Source organism: Microcebus murinus, chromosome 17, assembly GCF_040939455.1.
Source record: "Microcebus murinus isolate Inina chromosome 17, M.murinus_Inina_mat1.0, whole genome shotgun sequence".
Lineage (NCBI taxonomy): Eukaryota > Metazoa > Chordata > Mammalia > Primates > Cheirogaleidae > Microcebus > Microcebus murinus.
In genome coordinates, this window is record NC_134120.1 from 54,268,674 (window position 1) to 54,284,202 (window position 15,529).

The following is a 15,529-nucleotide window of genomic DNA, read 5'->3' on the forward strand; positions in this document are numbered from 1 at the left end:
GTTCTCGGGGTGTCAAGGGAGGGGAGCCGCGCAGGCTGGTGGCTCCAGAGGACGTCTGGCTTGGCCTGGACCTGCTCCGGAGTGTGGCCTCCAACGAGCGTCTTGAGGCAGAGGAATGGCTGCTTGCACCCTTCGCGGGGCCCTTTGGTCTGGGCCACGGCCGCTGGGGGCAGAAGTGGGCCATATTTTCTATACTCTGCTGATGGTTTAGATCAGCGTCCCCAGCCTTTTTGGCACCAGGGACCAGTTTCATGGAAGACAACTTTTCCTCGGGGTGGGATCAGGGTAGGCGGAGCTTAGGCAGTGGCGTGCGGCGGGCTCCTGACAGGCCGTGGACCGGTACCAGGCCACGGGCCAGGGTTTGGGGACCACGGGTTTAGATTACTTTGGAAACAACAATGTGTATGAATACATATCCTTAAGCTTAATTCAATAATTTCATTTCTGGAACTGTATCTTAGGATAATCACAGGAAATGAACACAAATATGTTCAATTTGATGACTATTATGAAAAATTGAAGACAGCCAATGTTCAGTAATCAAATGTACATTAGTCAAGTATTTTATAATTTACACCTTGTCTCATTTCAACAGGTGCTTAAACAAATTCCAGCCCCTACTGGGATATTGGATAATCACAGCGAAGACAAACATGCTCACGGCACAGTTAGAGAGGGGGGATCCAATCCACAAACTCAGGTGAGGAAGCAGAAATGTCCGTTTCTTTATGTTCTTAAATGAAATTCAATCCAAATCCAGCCTTTATCTCCCGGCACTAACAGGAAATTTCATCCCAGGCAGGATCTAATCTTCCCTCAGCTTTTCCCAGCTCAGTAAATCACACTCCCACCCACACAGTGGCCTAAATCTAACATTAAGCCATGCCCCTTGACCTCTGTCCCTTCCTCAGCCTGACCCCCGGCATTCAGGACCAGCAGGCGCGAGCCCCGCAGCCCATCATGTCTGTTTGTCCTCCACATCCCACCTGACCCCTCATGGTCCCAGCCCTGGACCACTGCCCCACTGGCCTTCCTGAAGCCCCTCCTGCTCCACCTGCCTCCCAGAGCCTCCACAGAGCATCAGAGCAATCTTTAAAAGAGTAAGTCGGGATGTGCCACCATATTCCTGCTAACGTCCCTCCCGTGGTTGCCTGTCACCACGGGCACATCCTGCCTCTCCTCTGGGCTCATGCTGCCCTCCCGGCTCTGGACCCCGGACTTTCCCCTCCCCTCCCCCTCCCTGCCCTCTCCATGGGGGTCTCCCTTTTATTCTGCAAGTGTTCCAAGCTCAGCTACGCCTTAGCCTTTGTCCCTGCTGGGCCTCTGCCTCGGATGGGCTTCCTCTGGGTCATCCGGGGCTGGCTCTTCAGCCTGGGAGTCTCTTCTGCTAAGGTCACCCGATTTTTGTTCCTCACAGAGCACTCATCACTTCACAGGTTTCTTTTTCATGCACTTATTCCCTGTCTGCTCCACTAGATTATAAGATCAGTGAGAAAAGGGGCCCTGCTCACCACTGAATTCCCGGCACCCAGAGCAGCCCCTGGGGCGGATCACCAGGAAACGTTGCTGGAATAAATATTTCCCTCCAATATGCTCAGGATCCCAGCCTGCTCCTTCCCTCTGTCCCAGTGGCTGGGCCACTTTTTTGTATTGGAAAAGTAATACCTAATGTTCATGGTTTGAAAAAAGGGGGGGGGAGGAAAGGTAAGTACAAAGAAGAAAATTAATATCACCTATAATACCACCACTGCTCAATAATTAACGTTAACTTTGGCTTTATACGCTAAAATGTTGTCTTCTAACTATTTACATGTAGTTACAAACATAAGCTCGCATTATTTTTTTTTTACTTTTTAAATTTTTAATTATTATAGGACATAATAGTTGTATATATTATAGAGGACATGTGATGTTTTGATACAGGCATGCAATGTGAATTAATCAGATCAGTGTAACTGGGGTATCCATCATCTCCAGCACTCTCCAATTCTTTGTGTTAGGAATATTCCAATTTCATTCTTTTAGTTATTTTCAAGTATCCCCTAACTTGCTGCTGACTACAGTCACTTTGTTGTGCTATCACATATTGTGTCAGCCCCTGTGCAGTGTTTGGGGCTCAGGGCTCAGGCCTGGAGAAGGCAGGAAGGCGCCTGGCAGCCTTCGGCCTGCCTGAGCATCCCGGGTGCTGACCCTTCAGGCTGGGCAGGGCTCCCGCTCGCCTGCCAGGGCGCAAGGCCCAAGGCCCAGCCTCTTCCTGAGCATTCGAACACTCACCAGAAGCTGCCCAAAAGTGTCAGGCAGGGGGAGGTTGTTTATTTATTTTAAATATCCATAGTGTTTAACAGCTATCATTTTTCCTTTGGGAAAATCCTTGAAGTTGAGAATTGGAATACACAAATAATGGGGGAAAATATTGAGCAAATGTGAATTATCCTGACATATAATGTAAAGTGTGAACTGCTGAACACAAAATTGTAAAAAGTGATTGATTAATTAAAATGAATGCATAGACAAAACAATGGGAGAAAGTGAAATAAATTATCAGTGGTTGTTTTGGAAGAGGTCACAATGGGTAAAATTGACTCTTCAACTTTCATGTATTTTTTACACTTTATGCAATGAGAGTGTGTTGCTTTTATAATTTTTTAAAGTTTTGTAAATTGTACTTTAAAAAAGAAATTTAAGCACAGAATTTCTCATTTGGTAATTTATCATTTAAAAATATTCAAATGTACATGTAGATTTTGTTATAATAATGTTCATTAAATATTTTTTCATAATAGTGAAAAAGTAAAAACAAACTAAACATCCAAAAAAGGAGATTACCTACAGTGGTGAAATACAGGCAGACCTTTAAAATTATGGTTGTAGAAGAATATTTCATATGATGAAAAAATGTTCAGTATGTAGATAGGTTTTAAAAAAGACTACAAAACATAATGTGAAAATAGAAATACCATATGACCCAGAAATCCCACTGCTGGGTATATATCCAAAGACAGGAATTCAGTATATCAAAAAGATATCTGCCGGGCGCTGTGGCTCACGCCTGTAATCCTAGCTCTTGGGAGGCCGAGGCGGGCGGATTGCTCAAAGGTCAGGAGTTCAAAACCAGCCTGAGCAAGAGTGAGACCCCGTCTCTACTATAAATAGAAAGAAATTAATTGGCCAACTGATATATATATAAAAAAAAAAAATTAGCCGGGCATGGTGGCACATGCCTGTAGTCCCAGCTACTCGGGAGGCTGAGGCAGGAGGATTGCTTGAGCCCAGGAGTTTGAGGTTGCTGTGAGCTAGGCTGACGCCACGGCACTCACTCTAGCCTGGACAACAAAGCGAAACTCTGTCTCAAAAAAAAAAAAAAAAAAAGATATCTGCACTCCCATGTTTATTGCAGCACTATTCACAATAGGCAAGATTCGGAATCAACCTAAGTGTCCACCAGTGGATGAATGGATAAAGAAATTGTGGTGGATATATATACACAATGGAATATTATATAGCCACAAAAAGAATGCAATTCTGCCATTTGCATCAACATGGATGTAACTGAAGAATATTATGTTAAGTGAAATAAAACAAGCACAGAAAGACAAATCTTGCAAGTTCTCACTCATATGTGGGAGCTAATTATTAAAAACAATTGACCTCATGGAGACAGAGAGTAGAATGATAGTTATCAGAGGTTTGGGAAGGGTAGCAGGGAGAAGGGATAAAGTGTGAATGGTTAATGGGTACAAAAATATAGTTAGATAGCTAGACAGAATGAACAATATTTGATAGCACAACAAAGTGACTATAGTAAACAATAAGTTAGGGTATACTTGAAAATAACTAAAAGAATTAAATTGGAATATTACTAACACAAAGAAATGAAGAGTGCTAGAGGTGATGGATACCCCAATTACACCGATTTGATTAATTCACATTGCATGCCTGTATCAAAATATTACATGTCCTCTATAAATATATACAACTATTATGTACCCATAATAATTAAAAATTTTAAAAGTAAAAAAAAATAACATGAGCATATGTTTGTAACTACATGTAAATACTTAGAAGACAACACTTCAGTGTATAAAGCCAGAATTAACCCTAATTATTGCACAGTAGTGGTATTATAGGTGCTATTAATTTTCTTCTTTGTACTTACCTTTCCTTTTTCCCCCTTTTTTTCTAACCATGAGCATTAGGCATTACTTTTCCAATACAAAAAAAAAGGTAGAGAGATTTTATATATACAGTGTATATTTATAGTTGACCCTTGAACAATGAGGGGTGAGGGGGGCCAACTCCCTATGCTGTTGAAAATCCAATTATAACTTGACTCCCCCAAAAACTTGACTACCAATAACCTGTTGTTGACAAGAAGCCTTATCAATACCATAAACAGTCAATTAACACATATTTTGTAGGTTACATGTATGCATGTTGTATTCTTACAATAAAGCTGGAGAAAAGAAAATGTGATAAAATCATAAGGAAGAGAAAATATATTTACTATTCATTAAGTGGCAGTGGATCATCACAAAGGTCTTCATCCTTGTCTTCTTTTTCGCACTGAGCAGGCTGATGAGGAGGAGGAAGAGGAGGGCTGGCCTTGCTGTCTCAGGGTGGCAGAGGCAGAAGAGGTGGAGGAGATGGAAGGGAGGCAGGAGAGGCAGCACACTCAGGGTAACTTTTATTGAAAAAAAACTGTATATAAGTGGACTTGCACAGTTCAAACCCATGTTGTCCAAGACAACCCATGTTGTCAACTTTGTATGTGTGTCTATATGCATTTTTCAAATATCTTCAAAACAGTCTGTTGATGTGTGGAAAAGCCACGTTTCCTGGCCAGGATCACCCAGGAGCACCTGCTGAAAGCAAGAACGCAGGGCAGGGAAAAGGGTGTGAGAAACTGGACCAGCCCAGGACTAGATGACCCATATGGGGTACCTTGCTGGTACCTAGTGACAGGTAGTTGTGACAATTGGTGACAGTTACCTACCTCTTTCATCCATTTGGATGCTTTTTGAGAGCACATAACATTTAACAAGTATTTATCAAGCAGTTACTATGTGCCAAGTACTGCATCTGGGCTTTGGACAGACAAGAGGCTGAAGAAGTGGCCCCACCCACAGACGTGACAAGCCAGCCACCTTGTGCAGGGTGAGCAGCAGGGGTATGGATGCAGAAAGCTGGATGGCAGTTGTCAAGACAGGGACGAGAATTGACTTAGGAGCTCTGGCCTTCGATCTTGTGTTAACATCTTGACAAAGAAAAATGCATGATCTTGTTGGGCCCTGTCTGTAAGTTGTTCAGAACATAGATTTTGCACATGGAGACCTGGGTTCAACTGCACACTCATTAGCTCTGAGACTTGAACATGTTGCTTAATCTCTGTGTGTCTCTGTGTCTGCTTCCATAAGTGGAGCAATGCTACCTACTTCGAAGCTGTTTCAATGCTTACCATGAATAAGGTGGCTTCTGAGATGTGCTAGTGGCTTTATTATTTATGGAGCGTCACAAGATGATGATCACAGCATGACTGTCTGGGGACATCCTCAGGGACCAGCTCCAGTGCAGTGGATGACTATGCAGGGGCTGGCCATTGTGGTGCCCAGCCCAGCCACCTTGGCCAGCTAGGAGACAGGACGGTCCATTTGGACTCGGTCTCGAGATCACCTTGAACCGGCCTCCTGAAGGGAGGGCAGGTGCTTAATGACCTCCGGCCTTGGCAGGGCAGTGCAGCTGCTGGAATGGCCAGGGAACAGAGCAGGAAACCCCACCCTTCCCCTGGCCTGTGCGCACACTGACATAAGTCTTTGCTGCTTTCTGTTCTGGGTGTTCTGGATGCTTCTGTGAATCATCGCCTTCTGAGTTAACTGGGTCCTGGAGATAAGGGCCTGGAGATAAGGACCTCCCAGCTTCTTCCGGACTCATGTGGGGACTTGCCCAGGCTCCCAGGCCACCGGCTGTAAGCTTGCCCGCTTGGCCCTTCTGTTTCTGTGTGTCCCAGGCTGCAGTCCCTGTTCACAGCCTTCTCTACACAGGGGCTGCGAGAATGTTACCGGGGATCTTCTGCCAAATTATGCCCTGTTGGTGCAACCTGTGGCTCCTTGTTTTCCACTGTCTGTGACATTCTTGAGCTGCATTTGGCCAGATTTTCCAATGTGTGGTGTCATGGATGAACACACCACACAGGGGCCTAACCTGGATTTGAACACAGGCTTCACTGTGGGACCCAAGGTAGCAAGGACATCACTTAAACTCAGCTTCTCATTCTCCCCACCTGTGAAGGAGTGGAACAGTACCTGCTTCAAGGGCCAGCTGTGAGGTTAAATGAGATACTAGGAAGGTGGTGCCTGGCATACATTGAGTGCTTAATAGGTGCTCTTTACTTCCTAGTTTTACAAGACCCTTTAGAAGCTGCTATCTAAGATTTTACTTTGCATCAATCAGTCTATCAGAAAGATTTGTATTTTCCTGCTAAGAGCTATAACGTCACTGACAGAAGAGAGCGGTGGGGCTGGGTGGGGACCGGGGTCCGCGCCCTCTTCCTGCTCCTGCCCGTGGAGGGGCGAGCGTGGACTCTGGCTTTGCCGCGCAGACAGGATCTGCTGGAGCATCTGGGGGCCCTGCACACTCGCTGAGCTGGTTACACCCACGGTGACGCCAAGTAGACAACTTCAGCCACCCAGACAGAACCATTAAAATGATCTTAAGCAGCTGCCTGCCAAGAGACGTGATTTCTGCTAAACTTCTGATTAGCACTGGCTGCAGTGTGTGGCATAGAACACAGGCTCGGAGAGGTGTGAATGGGGCGGTGTGGGGGGAAGGATGCGTGCGGAGTGAACCCAGGGAGCTCCTGCGGAGGGCAGGAGGGCGGGCCCTGACTCCCACACCCGCACCCTCCCGCGGAGGGCAGGAGGGCAGGCCATGACTCCCACACCCGCACCCTCCCGCAGAGGGCAGGAGGGCGGGCCCTGACTCCCACACCCGCACCCTCCCTCGGAGGGCAGGAGGGCGGGCCCTGACTCCCACACCCGCACCCTCCCTCGGAGGGCAGGAGTGCGGGCCCTGACTCCCACACCCGCACCCTCCCGCAGAGGGCAGGAGGGCAGGCCATGACTCCCACACCCGCACCCTCCCGCGGAGGGCAGAAGGGCGGGCCCTGACTCCCACACCCGCACCCTCCCGCGTGCCCGTCTCTCCACCAGGGAACCTGCAGCAGGTCCCCGCCTGACCGCATGGCTCCTTTTTTGAGGAACTCCTATCGTACAGCCAGATTCTTCTGAGAAATATTTCTAGAAATACTGCTGTTTTTTTCAATTTTATTGAATTATATTTACGTATCATATAATTCACACATTTCAAGTGTAGAATTCAATGAGATTTTAGAAAACTTACAAAGTGGTACAGTCATTAACCTAAAGCAGTTTTGGGACATTGTCATCACCCCCATGAAACCCCTGAGCCCTCGGATTGTTAATCCTGGCCCTAGGCAGCCTAACCTGTTATGTGTGTCTACAGATTTGCCTAGGAAACATTGCTTTTTTTTTTTTATGGTAAAATTTACATAAAGCTTGACATTTTAGCCATTTTTAAGTGTGCAATTCAGTGACACTACGTACATTCACTTAGTTTTGCAACCCTCGCTGTCATTTATCTCCAGAGCTTTTTCATCTTCCCAAATTGAAACTCTGTATCCGTTAAACAATGACTCCCCCTCTCCTGAGCCCCTGGTAACCACGATTTTACTTTCTGTCTCATAAATTTGATGATGCTGTGTACTCCTTTGAGTGCAATCATACAGGATTTGTCTTTGGTGACCGGCTTATTTCATTTGGCATAATGCCCTCAAGGTTCATCTGTATTGTAGCATGTATCAGAATTTACTTTTTTAAAGCTAAATAATATTCGGTTGCATTTATATACAAGTTGAGTATCCCTTATCTGAAATGCTTTGGGCAGGAAGTGTTTCAGATACTGTGTTGTTTTAGAGTTTGGGATATTTGCATTACACTTACCTGTTGAGCATGAAATCCATTGCCCATTTTCTAATAAGATGGTTTTGTTGTTGTTGAGTTGTAGTTTTTAATAAATATATATTCTAGATATTAATGCCTTATCAGATATATTATTTGCAAATATTTTCTACCATTCTGTGGAATGTCTTTTCACTTTCTTGATAGTGTCCTCTGATGAACAAAAGTTTTCAGTTTTGGCAAAGTCTGATTCATCTATTTTGTCTTTTGTTGCCTGTGCTTTGTGGGAGAAGCATTGCTTATTGCTTTTTTAAAAATGAAACAGAAAAAAAGAGCCTGCCTTTGAAAATTAAACAGAAAAACAAAGTTGCCTGCTATCATAACAGGTATTCTCATCATTTCCCTAGAAATAGTTTTTTTAAGTAAAAACTCCCAAACATTCAGTTGTTTCAACCATGTGACTTGGCATGTGATTAAACAACAGTTGTTTCTATTACTGAATATTTGTCATGCACCGACGATGTGTCAGACACAATCAGAGACTGAGACACAGCGGCTGTCAGTTCCAGAGCTGTCTATCCTAAGTGGCATGAGAGGCATATTTATTAGCAAAAACTCTTTCAGTTGCAAGTGACAGAAAACTAATTTAAAATAGCTTAGATCGAGAGAGGAATTCACTGGCTCATGCAACAAAATATTGAGGAGTGTAGTTCTTTTATTTAATTTTAATTTTTCTTATTTTCACACCTTTTAAATTTCATATTAAGGGGGTATAAACGTTTTAGATTATATGGATCGTATTTTTGATGCCTTGAGTCCCTGCTAAAGGTGTGCCTGTCACCCAAATAGTGTTCATCTTACTCATTAGGTAGAGTTTTGCTCTTCCCCTCCCCTCCTCCCTCCTGCTGATTTCCACTGAGTTTACTCCCCTCTGTGTGCACATGTGTGCCCATTGGTTAGTTTCAATTTAATAGTGAGTATACCTGGTGTTTGTTTTTTCATTCTTGAGATACTTCACTTAGGAGAATGGTCTCCAGTTTCATCCAGATTGTTGCAAAAGGTATTAATTCATCTTTTCAAAGGCTGAGTAGTATTCCATGGTGTACATACACCACATTTTACTGATCCACTCATGAATTGAGATTTTAACTAGACCCAGAGGCTATAGAACAATTATTTCTATTTCTTTTTCTGCTTCCCTTTTTCTCTCCCTCCCTTCTGTGTGCAGTCTGAGTGTCTGCATCCCCCCAAACTCATATGCTAAAATCATAGCCCCAACAGGGGTGTCCTTTTGACTGTGATTAGAGCCTTCACAAGAGGCCCCATAGAGGTTCTTTGCCCCTTTCTCCATGTGACGTTATGGGGACCAGAAGGTCACCTGAGAACCAGGAAGTGGGCCCAGGAAAACACAAAATCTGTTGACACATTGATCATGGACTTCCTAGCCTCTGGAACTATAAGAAATAAATTTCTGCTGTTGGCCTATAAGCCACCCTGTTTATAGGGGGGTTTTGTGATGTTTTGCGTTTAGAGACAAAGTCTCACTCTGTCAACCAAGCTGGTCTCAAATGCTTGGGCTCAAACCATCCTCCTGCTTCAGCCTCCTGAGTAGCTGGGACTACAGGCACCACGCCTGGCTAATTTTTTTTTTTCATATTTTGTAGAGACAGGGTCTGGCTACATTGCCCAGGCTGGTCTCCATCTCCTGGCCTCAAATGATCAATCCTCTGGTCTCAGCCTCCCAAAGTGCTGGGATTACAGGGTGTGAGACACCACACCCTGCGTGTTTATGGTATATTCAATATAGCAGCCCAAATGGATGTCTGTCTGTCTGTCTGTCTCTTTCATTCTGTCTTAATTTCTTTGCTCTGCTCTTTGGTTTTCTTTTACCCACTGGCCTCCTTCTCTCCTACTGTATATAACTCCCTGTGTGCACCTGGGCACGGCCATGAGCCACTCTAGCATATGTCACATTAGTACACAATCCCAGTAATTAAAATACCAAATCCCAGCATTCTCATTGGCCAGCCTGGGTCATGTGTTCTCCCCCGTGGCTTGGGTGGGGGCTCAGGAATGGCAGAGATTTCCTAAAGGGGGGACACATGTCATGAACCCACAGAGATGCACCAGAGCACACCTGCCACGTAGTGGGCAAGTGTTTACTAATTATTCTCCTGGTTTCCTTTCAGTGATATCTTTCTCCCAGTTTTTCTCATTTGGTGGGATTTACTGTGAGTATGACTAGAAACATTGCGGTTTTATAAAATAGGGAAAGATCCTTTGTTCCCATGAAAGTTTCCAATTGGAAGAAACACTTGGGGGGATCTTTGGGTTGGAGGATAAGTAATTCTACAGACAGGAGACAGGCACCTGTACAGACAGGGAAGGGGCGCAGCTCCCTGAGACGGGAGAGCCAGGCAGGAAGGCTGCGCGTTGCTGACTTACCTTCCAGAAAGCAAGGAGACGGCGGGAAATAGTCATGAATGTGGCTATAAGGAGGGAACTCAGGATTTGGCTGCAAGTGATGGAGAACCACTTTGGTCTCACTGGCTCAGCCTAGGGAGGCAGTTTTTGGTTCCCACAGCTGAAGAGTCCAGGAATAAAGCCTGGTTTCAGGCACAGCTTGATCTAGGTCTCCATGCCTGCAGGACCCTTATCTGAGCACCGCATCCTCCTGGGGCTTTGTGGGGGACCTCCAGCGCAGTTCCCAGCCCGCCGGAGGCCACGGCGGTTCGGAGCCTCCCCTCCTGTCCTCACAGCTGAGCCCAGGAGGGAGACTAGCAGCACCAGGGTTCCCAGAGTGGGCCTGAGGGTCTCTGTGAACAGACGAGCTGGGATCCTGGGCCACCCTGCGCTAGTCACCTGGCTGGGTGACTGTCAGAGCCCGCCTCGAGCTCTTTGCCAATTGCTGTAGCTGGGGACAGGAACACACTCGCTGGCTCTGGACCTGAAGGTGGGGTCAGTCTCACACAAGCCACATGTCTGAGAAAGGAGGAGGGTTGGTTTAAAATAGCAAAACAAACAAAAACTTAAGATGCTGATATCAGGAAGGAAGGGAAAAGGGTTCTGGCAGTAAACAGGTGTCCATTATAGGACAATAATTTAATTATTGAAGATGACAGGCAATGGCAGAAGAAAAAATGAGTGACCAGGTTCCTTCTGAGTAACGCAGGGGCACCTGGGGCCAACGAGGTGGGCTGGTCTCCAGCAGTTGCAGATGCCGGTTTATGCTCCCATATGCCTGCACGCCACCAAAGTTTTCAGGAGCAGCTACTGCGCCCTGACAGTGCTGGGCACTGTCTCCCTGCCCTCCAGGGCTCCTGGCAAGGTTGGTGGATGAACTGTGAGTGGTGCAGTCACAGGGTGGTGACGTCCCCTGCACTCTCCAGGACAGCTCCCGAACACTGTGCTCTTCAGACCATGGGCTTGCTCAGAAACTGTGATCCCAGAAACCCTAAAGGCCTCATTGACACTCGCTAAATGGAAGTTGAGGGAATGATGTCCAAGTCCAGAGAAGTCCCGCCGGGGGCGAGTGCCCTGTCAGGCCTGAGACTTCTGACAGGCGGGGGAGGGGGAGGAAGTCGTGTCTAGCAGCACCCTGCCCAGTGGGGGTCACATGGTAGAGGGTTGGACACAGGAATGGCCTGGGATTCCTGGTGGTCTTTGGGAAGGGAAGAGACTGAAGGCATGGAGACCATTTTGCAGCTGAGACTTGACTTAGGTCCTTAAGGCAGGACTGGGGCAGGGAGAAGGGTCTGAGGGAGTCCCACATGGTCCTGGTGGCTGCCTGGAATTCAGCAAAGATGGGGAGAGTTGTATTGAAAAAATAACAAATACGTGTAGTCACATGTGGCCAAACAAAGTGGATGCATTCTGAGAAATTGACCATTAGGTGACACACCATCTAGGCCTGTGCAGGTACATGTACTGCCGGGATGACAGCATTGAGAGGTGGAAGCTACTCTCAGGGAGCAAGATTAGGAGTCTTGGTCCCTTGTTCCGGAGCACTTTAGTGGTCATCTAGTTCTGTGACCCTACCTCCTGGCGATGGCATTACCGCCCTGTGAGTACGGGCGAGTGGTTGGGGAAGTGTCGTGGCAACGTGAGAGCGGACGCTGCTCTCCAGCAAACATGCGATGGTGTGTGTGCTGACAGCGTGCAGCCCATCGCCCAGCCGGCGCCAGCCTGGGCAACTTGTGGGCACCAAGATTTACAGATGATGGGTTGAGGTCAGGCAGAAGTAGCTGCGGAGATCCCATTTCCAGAAATTGTTCATCTCTTACTTCACTGACTTCACTGACATCTTGATTTAAGAAGAACTATTAGATGTCAAAAACATATTCCTAACACATTCTTCCTCAAGAATGTGATTTATTCTATTATTTTAAAATCCAGTCCATCTCATCATCCATTATTATATTTTTGTCATCATATATATTTAAACACATTCCTTTAGTAGACTTAAAATGTTTTGATTTTATTCCCTTAATAAATATTCATTTCAAGGTGACAGCCAGAAGGGCTATAGGCAGAAAAAAACTAGTTTATCCTTTGAGCAAATTTATTATTGGTGCATTTTGTTATATGCTGCCATAAAGGCCAGTCTCTTACCACACATTAATTTTATGACTGTAGTTCACATGAACACCAAAGTCCAATTCACTTTTCTGTCTACTCATGTACTGAGTCGTTTTATTTCCCTTTGCAGAAAAGAAATGTTATATTATATTAGGTGTAAATTTATAGCAGTCTTAAAATTTAGCTTGCTGGATGATGCCTTACAGGAGGCAATGCTTGTAAAAATCAAATTCAGCTTCATGGCCGGACAAGAGTCTTAGTATTTTCAATCATTGAGTTTCCAGTAGAAGCTTTGCTTTCATTAGTTGTGTTATGTCTTTGTTTACTGTCTGTATGCAGAGTAATTATAATAGCAAATATCCCCTAATCCTCACTCCAGTGTCTCAATATCTCATGTCTGTTTTTCACCCTCATTCTGCTCCATCTTTTGAATAACAGTGGCAACAGTGATGATTATAGCAGAAGTGATTAGTCAATGCACCACAGCTCCAAGGAGACCTCAGGTCAAGGGATGGGTCACCCCGCTGTGTACACAGGTGCTTTGCGTATGCACGTTGACTCCAGAAGCATCTCTCTGAGCAGAGGCACGTAAATCGAAAATTGAATTTTGTTTCTTCCTCCTAATCTAGTCTTGCTGGTCAGTTTCTTCTTTGGTTTGTTCTCCAGCTTCAGATATTTATGTCAAATGGGCTGTAACAATTTGCCTCAAGAAGAATGAATAATACTTACTGTTAAAAATATGATGCTAGATTAATGCCACTGACAGGCAAAGCATATTAATGCTATTGCACTTGAACCAGCCTTTTAAATCTTGGGGTAAATTACTGGCATAGTATGAGAGAGTGCCACCTAAAACCTTAACATCCACACAACTAACTTTGGGGGCACAGTCCGTTGTCCCAGCTGACCCTGCTCTGGTCAAAGGCAGCCTCCTGACCTGCCCGCTCCCCTTGGACCGAGCTGTTGTCCCATCGCTATAGGAAGGAGGCAGGTGCAGAGCGGCCTGCCCCTCCCAGCACCCTCCCTCCTCACACTCAATACAGTCATACTTTCTTCTAATCATTCTAAAATTTTAATTTTTTAATGGCAACCTAAAAAGGAAAGGTCAGGAGATGATGGGCCAGCTCCTTGTTCATTGTGCTGCATAAATGTTCATTCTCTTTATCACTTGTTTAAAGCCAGTTTCCATTTAGAATTCTTGGGGCTTAAATGACCATGTCGAAACACTCCTAAACCCATTGCCTTAGTAGCAATGCATTGTAATTTTCATCTCAGAGAGAATTTAAGCAAGAGAAATCTCTGCTGCACTCACACTCTGCTGAGCTCTCATTCATGCCTGCACATCGGTGTAGAGAGAGCATTGAACCAAGTCTAAAGACCTGAGTTTTCATCATGGGCCAAGCAAATAAATCACTTAGCCCACGTGTGCAGGACCCTCCATTTGTCTCCAGCCTCTGTCCCTGCCCCACGCCCCTTGCTGCCTGGCTTTGTATTAGGTTCAGCCAAGAAAGGGGGGGTCCCTACGGTCAGAGGGCAGACAGGAGATAGAATCTGTATTTTGTGTTGGTTGTGTCCCTCTGCAGAAGGCTCTGATCAGCCCGAGTGCTGCTAACTGCCTCCTTTTGCACCTTCAGCCTGGGGGAGGGTAAGAGTTCCTCTATGTGGCCTCCCCTACCCTGCCCACACATTTTAAAATAGTGCCTTTATTAAACTCTCCTCAAACTACCCGTTTTGAGTGTGCACATGCCAGCTGATTGCTTCAGGTGCTGTCCCATCTATGGAGTGAAGACGGTGACAGCTCCCTGACCGCCCCCAGGTAGCTGAGGATCAATGAAGATTGCGGAGGGGAGTGTCCTTTAGGCTGTAAGGAGCTTAGCTTTGCAATGTGCAGCGTCACTGTTGTGCAGCCAAGGACAGTCGTTCTTTCTGGAATGTGGATCCTGGAACCCTGATGTCCTTTGCAAAGAATCTTATTTGTGATACTGCCTATTTGCCTTTGTAGTACTCACTGAAAGGAGATACGAGAAAGGAGGGCCTGAACAATCCTGTTGCTAGGTTATTTTATTTTGGCCTCTCCTGACATTTTCTAACAGTTTACACTTTGTGATGATCTCTAATATGTGGATTAAATATGAACTCATCAGGTGTGCTTTTCAAACCGACTCCATTCTTGAAGGCCTCGTGCTAATTGTCCCCTTTGAAGTCCCCGGGTGAAATCCAGTCTGCCGCCCCTCTGACTTGGACATACATGTTACAGATATTACAGGCTTAGGAAATCAGCTCCTTAAACCATGACAATGAAGCAAATTCCTGCTGAGGATTGAAATGATGAGTGTGGTCCTTTCAGAGACGAAAACAGGCGCAGGCCAGCCCTTCCTGTTTGACAGCTCTTAACCATCCTCGGGACCACAAAAGTAGAAAAGTCCATTGCCACAGAGATTTCTTTCCCAAGGAAAGAAAAGGTGGCATTTTCTCATTCCATACACCTATCAGGGCATGGACCTCAGGAGAGGTCGGCATTTTCCCTCGGTTCCCAGTGTCGCTGTGGCTGTGCGGCGTGGACAGCTGTTTCTGGGCCTGCAGAGACTGTCCTTCCCACACAAAGCCATTCGCATAGTTCACAGCCAACTCGCACTTCCTTGCTCGGAAGAAGAGTGTGGTTTCTCCTAAATTCAAGGTCAGCTACACAGTTGAAGTCCTAAAGTGCTAGACTATAACCACCAAAGCCACAGGCCAACTTCCCTGTTTGCGGAAGGAGACCTCCTGGAACTGTTGAGGACTCGGCACCGGAAAACACGCAGGAACCGTGCCAAGTCTGGAGACTGCCAGGCCGTGTCGGCGTGGTCAGCCAGGCCCGTCCGTGGCCACGACCCACTGCATGGGACTGAGGATCCGAGGGCTGAAAATGTCATCGCCAAACAAATAAAGACAAAGACAAAACTTTGTGAGCAGACATATGCTCAGATCTTTCAGAAGAC